This window comes from Quercus robur, chromosome 5 (genome assembly GCF_932294415.1).
Source record: "Quercus robur chromosome 5, dhQueRobu3.1, whole genome shotgun sequence".
NCBI lineage: Eukaryota > Viridiplantae > Streptophyta > Magnoliopsida > Fagales > Fagaceae > Quercus > Quercus robur.
The window spans coordinates 30,695,286-30,702,239 of NC_065538.1; the positions used below are offsets into that span (position 1 = coordinate 30,695,286).

Here is a 6,954-nt window from a genome sequence, read left to right on the forward strand (position 1 = left end):
TGGTTCTGTCCAAAACTTGTATGCTTCTTTTTAAGTAGTTGGTTTCCCCAGAGGCTTGGGTCCGAGGACCATGCAAGGCCTTGGTTCTGTCCAAAACTTGTATGCTTCTTTTTAAGTAGTTGGTTTCCCCAGAGGCTTGGGTCCGAGGACCATGCAAGGCCTTGGTTCTGTCCAAAACTTGTATTCTTCCTTACTTGCTTATTATTCCGAAGGTTTTGCTCCTTGAATAAGGTGGAGGAAGTCGGCCTGATGTTTGAAGCCCCTAGGCTTGCCCATGTCGTTGACACCGTGGAACGTAGCCCCTAGTGGGAGCCTATGTTGGAATAGCAACAATGTGTCGCCGATGATACAGGCATCCTCACAGTCCCTTGTTCGATAGAAGCTCAACCTCGCCACCGCTCGAGCTAACACGCAAGCCTTCCCACAGACGGCGCCAATTGTAGGCACACGATTTGCGTTAAACCGCAGTTGAGTTGGGTTCGCACGTAAATGGGCTCGTACAATATCATTTGTAGAGAGTGGGATCGAAAGGCTAAGTCATGTTTACCCGGCTGTGTCTTTTTCTAAGATATTTATGCATGGTTCCAGTATATTTGCCTCTGAAGCCCTTTTTTCTTTCAGTGGGACTGAAGGAGCCCCTCTTTTAGGTTACATATTTTTTCTTTTATACTCGCATGCGTTCAATTTCCTTCGTCCACGTGTAGGGTCGACCCCTTCTGAGACTGATACTTGTCCCATCAGTCTCAGACCTAAGTCATTGAGAGTTGTTGATAAAGTTAATAGATAAGGCTCTGTTAGGCGCAGAGATATGCATGGGGAAGGTGGCAAAGGAAGCCTCTCTTAGATATTTTAGATTTCCCCTTCGAGCACGCCCTTTTACCTTTCTGCCCTTTTTCTTGGGTCAGCCGAGGACTGCACTGTCCTCGGCTGCTTCTGCGGGCCAATTGGGCCTCACTATTCTTGAACTCTGGCCATGACCTTTTTAGGCTTGGGCCTTTGGACCCTTCATCAGCAAACGGGCCTGGCCCGCCGATTACTGGACCCCACATATATATATATATATATATATTTTTTTTTTTTTTTAATAGGAAATATTAATGTTATATTGATATAATGTAAGAATATAATATCACATCATGCGAACCAAATGGCCCTAAGATATTAGCACTTAGGACTTAATCAATGTGCAACAAACTTTAAGAGGGCTTCAATCAAAGTGAATATGATGTTTATCCGTATCATAGTAGTACACTCATATTGTATTCTGTGAACTACGATCCAATAGGAAACACACCATAGTATTACATGGTACCAACCGGCAACCAACCACCAAGCAGTTTGTATTGTTCTTTTATTGTGGATCTCCAAATTTCACTAAAATAAAATGAAACTGTTGACCTATTATTTCAAATTTTTACCCAATGTTTCGTATAATTTAAAGCCTAATCGTTCAAGGAAAATTTTGATTTTCTTTTCAATATTTTAAATTTTAAATTGATGAGAATCTTAAACCCATCAATTTAAATTTCTATTGTTTAGATGAACATATTTATCAATTGAGAAATTAGATAAGTATAGAAAATACAATAATGACGGCATTGATAGTGAGAATGATTTTTTTTTTGAGAAACAGTGAGAATGATTTGGAGGCGATGACAATAGCAACGGTAGTGATAATATAAAGTATTATTGATTAAGTGTTTGCTTGGAACAGTTTTTTTAGCTAAAACTGAAAATTTTTTTTTGGAAGTATAGGAAAAAAAAAGGTTAAAAAATAAGTTAAATAATACAGTAGGATCCATGAGTAGTATCAAAAAGTGTAATGAAATTTATGAATAGTAACAAAAATAAACTGAAAGTAGAAATAAGCTGAAAAATTCAACTCTTCCCAAACATTCGCGCACACTATAAATATGCAATTCTTATTCATATTGCATGTATAAGGTATATAAAAACGCCCACATTTAACTTGACTTTTTATATATATATATTAAAAAAAAAAAAATTGTTTACCGGGTCTGGGCTAAACACCTTGAGTCGCCTTAGAATAGGGCCCCTTTGTAATCAGACTTTTTTTTTTAAGATACGACTTTGTAATTAGACTGGAAAAGTCAAGTTATTTTAACCCCGTAAAAATAAATAAATAAATAAAGGAAAACCTTCAAGTTACAAACGTGCTTGAAGCCCGAGTGTGAAGCCCACTAGGAAGTGCAGACTTTTGTAGACAACGTTTCCGAGGATCATAGTCAATCAACTCAATGAGCAAAACTTTCTTCGGCCTATCAAATTTAGTGGGCCGAAACTTCAATCAATTTTAAGATAGACTTCAATCAATTTGCATCAACTTTAAAAGAGGTTAGGGCTTCAATCAAAGTCATTTATCAGTATCATAATAGAGTATCACACATATTGTATTTTATGTAAAGTAGTGTCCAATGGGAGACACACTAAGCATTACACTGTACCAACTACCAAGTTTTCTTGCTCTTTTATTGTGGGTCTCCAAATTTCACTAAAATTAAAAATGAAACTGTTCTATCATTCCAAACTTCTACAAAGCACCCACAGCAGATGTGGGATATGTGCCAAATGCTAAATATTTGGCACATATTCCACACCAAACCAAGTTTGATCCCATTTATCAGATGTTGGAAATGCTATATTTTTTACAACTTGCTACAGTACAATCACAAATATACAACTGTACAGTAAGATGTGGTATATTGGGTTTATTAATTTTTTATTTCTCTTTCACTCTCAGCAACTGTACAGTACGTTGAGATTTGAAAGAAAGAATAAAATGTTACCGTTGAACAAATAATAAAGAAAGAATAAAATAAGAATTAAAAAAGAATAAAAAAATAATATTTAAATGAAGTGGTAAAAATATAGAACATCTTATAAATGAAATATTATAAAATAATGTGTTAAAATAATAAAGTAGGCTTTTGATATGGTAAAATGGTATAATTTTTACAACGTCTGCTACGGATGCTCTTTGTAAGTAAAATATAAAGCCTAATTGTTCAAGTTGCATTTAGAGGAAGAATTTGATTTTCTTTTCAATTTTCAAAATGTTACATTTTAAATTGATGAGAATCTTAACCCCATCAATTTAAATTTCTATTGCTCAGATGACCATACTTATAAATTAAAAATTAAGCAATATGAAAATTATAATAACAATGTCCTTGAAATTTTTTTTGAAAAAGTGAAAAAAAAAAGGGGAAGAAGTAAAGTTTTAATGCTAAAATTTGATGCCAAACATACTCTTAATGTGAGTCATGTCACTACCAAAGAATTCTAATTCAAATATGATTAAGATTTAAGAATAAGAGGAGAATCCCATAAAATAAAATAAAAAAATAAAAATAAATAAATAAATAAAAATAAAAAAAAAAAAAAAGAAGAAGAAGAAGAAGAATAAGAGGAGATTGGCTTGTTTATAAAAGCAATGACCAGGTGTCGCGCAAAAGAGAAGCTAGAAAGAAGAGCCACATAGAGAAAAGAAGATAGACCAGAGAGCGAGAGAGCTGTGTGGAGAAGAAATAAATAGTATATGTGGGAGCAAAGAAAGTTAAGAGTTCTTTAGCCGCGAGACATACACTAGTGAATTTATTATTGTATTTGACGAATTTCAAGTTAGGCATAAACTTTAAGTAAAATTTTATGTCAAATACAATTTTTAAGATTAATTCTCCAAAAATTTATGTCAGATTAATTCTCCAAATACAATTGTATTTTTAAGTTAGGCATAAGCTTTAAGTAAAATTTTATGTCAAATACAATTTTTAAGATTAATTCTCCAAAATTTTATGTATAGTTGCATCAATTTTTAATTTTATTATTGTATTTGGTGAATTTTCAGATTAATTGCCAAATACAATAATGGAAAAATTAAGATTGAAAAAGAAATATATTGGCACTTTGCAATTATCCATATCAATAACATTATGTATTAATTGATCCATAGCACAGAATTTGTGCATAATATTAACATATTTTCTATATAACCACTTTATGTTTGATTACTTTTTTTCTTTAATACCATTAATTGTAACTGATAAATTACCATGCCAATTGCCCCCAAATATAATTATGAATTAATCATTTCATTTAACTATAGTCCTAGGTCCTAGCTAGAGTGAAGACAAAGTTGAAAATCATGATCCAACATACTTTGACACCATGATAATAACCCATTCTTGATTGTTCCAAGCTCTTAAATGATGAATATAATAATCTTTTTGTCCATAATTATAATTGTTACTCTGGCCCCTCAATCATAAACCTCTGAGTCCGACTCCGCAAGCTTTCATATAAATAAAATGCATGCACCTAACCCCACATCGACAAAACTGAGCGTGTGTGAGTAGTTTATAAGCCTTGCTTATTCCCACAAGAGTTAGGCCCTTTTGTGTGGATAAGTACTGTAAGTCTTAGCATCGAAAAAAAATGCATGCACCTAACTAGTTTGCTATTCTATTATGGGAAATGTTAACCAGTACCGCACGGTGTTGGTTGACGTTTTCCAAATTGGGTCTGACTTATTAAAGGTGATTAAAAGTTATTAAAAAAATGGCAAAAAAAGATAAACAATTGTTAAACAATTACCAAAAAGCTGAAGAAGTAGAATAAATGCAGCAAAAAGTTGCAAAAGATTGTTGTTGATGGGCACCGTAAGGTACCCACTAACAAAACCCTTCCATTATTATTATTATTATTATTCTAGTTATAAAAAAAAAATGTAAAAATGCAAAATTGACCCTCTAACTTTCATTGTTTTTTATTTCAGTCCTCTAACTTTCAATTTTTGTCAATTTAGAGCTCCGTTACAACTCAGTTAGTGGCTGTCATTAGAACTCTTGAAACGACGTCGTTTTGCATGTTTATGGTTTTTTCTTTTTAATTCGAAAAAAAAAAATATATATATATATATATATATATGAAGGGATCGTTCCCCTTCCCCTGAATCAAAACAAATGCCATCACCGATCACCGATTCATCACTTACCCAAAACAAATGCCATGACCGATCAAAACAAATATCACTTACCCAAAACAAATGCCATCACTGATCAAAACAAATGCCATCACCAAAACATTAATGAACTCACAAATGCCAAAACACATTAAAAAAACCAGGATTTCATCACTTACCCAAAACTTGGCCGGAACTCCAATCAGTGATCCCTTCGGCACCGTCAAAGACCTAAGCAGAGGAGTTTAATTGATGAGCCATAGCCTTAGGTCGCAACAACGAATCAGCCTCAACTCGCCACTGCTGTTGTCGTGACGTCGATCTATATCTCCGTTGTGAACGTGCAGTTTGAGTCTAAAAAAATTTTAGAAAAGAAGGGGTAGTAGGGGAAAAAAATTTTTGGTTTCCGATGAATCTAAAAAAATCTAGCACATCCTTTTGACCAAAAAAAAAAATTTTTGTTATACCCAGTTAAACAAAAAAAAAAAAAAATTGGTCTAAATAAAATCAATTATCCCAAAAATAACATCATTATCCTCTAGACAAACCAAAATTCAACCAGATAAACTACAAATCTAGTCTAAGAAATTAACCACAAAACAATCAATAATCAAAACAAATAAAAAACCTCAAATACCTAAAATTTTTATCGTTTCTTTTTCTCTTTCTTGCTCTACTTTTTTCTCTCAACTCTTGCTCTCTGCCTCTCTCATTCTTTCTCTCCACTGTTGTTGGCTGCTTGGCTCAAGCTTTCTCCGATCTAAATCATCCGATCGCATCTGATCTGAAAACCCTGAGGAGTGAGGACTATCGAGCCGACTGCCTTTTTTTTTTTTTTTTTTTTTTTTTTTGTCACTATTGCGTTTTGATTTTGCAAAATGTTTTTTTGACTTTTGAGTATAACTTATAAGGCTTGGCTTTCTCTACTTTAGATTTGTTAAGACTGGGCTATATATATTGAGTTATGGCTGGACGTTTCATGTTTGGGCCTTCAAGGTTTTTATTTTTGGTTATAGGTGTAATAGGATTTGTTTTATGTTTTTTGTGGGTGGATCTTATTAATAAGACTTGTGTGGCCATCTTGGCATCTTCCTAGCTTGGCTGGGCTTGTACTCTTGTTATGGCTATGGATTTTTTTTTTTTTTTAAATTTTAATCTTGTGTTTTTATATATATTTTAGTTATTGGTAATATAATGAATAAATATTTATTTATGCAGGTTGAGATTGCTAAAAACTTGTTATTATTTTGTGAAACTACAACAATACTTTTTATATAAACTAGGTTCTATTTCTCATTTGCTCTATACTTGAAATTTATTTTTTATTTTAGTCTTCATAAATATATTGTTTGATTAGAAATGTCTACTCGAAAATATGCATTTGGATATGAAAAACTTTAAAAAAAAAAAAAAAATTAATTGAGTTTCAAAAATGATCAATGGATAAATTTGTTATTAGTAATAAACAAAATATAACACAAAATTTAGATGAAAATATCACAAATGAGCAAAAAATTTTACAAAAATTGAAATACTAGATAATAATAGTTTACAAAAATACTGTCTTAAACTTGAATCTTTTCTCAAATATGATGTTTATTATGATATTGATGGTTTAGATTTATTTTCAGAGTTAAAGGTTTTACAAGAAATTTTACAAATAAAATATTATACTCCAATTGACATACTAAATTATACCAAAAGATTAGATTCATTTCCAAATATATGCATTGCTTATAGGATTTTACTAACAATACCTTTTACAATAGCTTCTGCAGAAAGAAGTTTTTCAAAATTAAAATTAATAAAATCATATCTAAGATCGACAATGTCCCAAAAAAGATTAAATGAATTAACTATATTATTGATTGAAAAAGAGATGTTAGAAGAACTTGAATAGAAAATTTTAATTAGTCAATTTACATCTCAAAAGATAAGAAAAATAGATTTTAAATTAAATATGTTATAATATA

At 31.8% G+C, this 6,954-nt stretch overlaps 1 long non-coding RNA gene across 1 annotated transcript; it reads right to left on the minus strand.

Annotated features, from left to right (window-relative positions):
• Positions 1-2,042: 2,042 nt before the first annotated feature.
• Positions 2,043-5,452, minus strand: LOC126725777 (uncharacterized). Its single transcript, XR_007655584.1, has 2 exons — positions 5,161-5,452; positions 2,043-2,279 (listed from the first exon to the last, which is right to left on the minus strand). It is a non-coding gene; the product is annotated as an uncharacterized LOC126725777 (long non-coding RNA).
• Between the last annotated feature and the right edge of the window lie 1,502 nt (positions 5,453-6,954).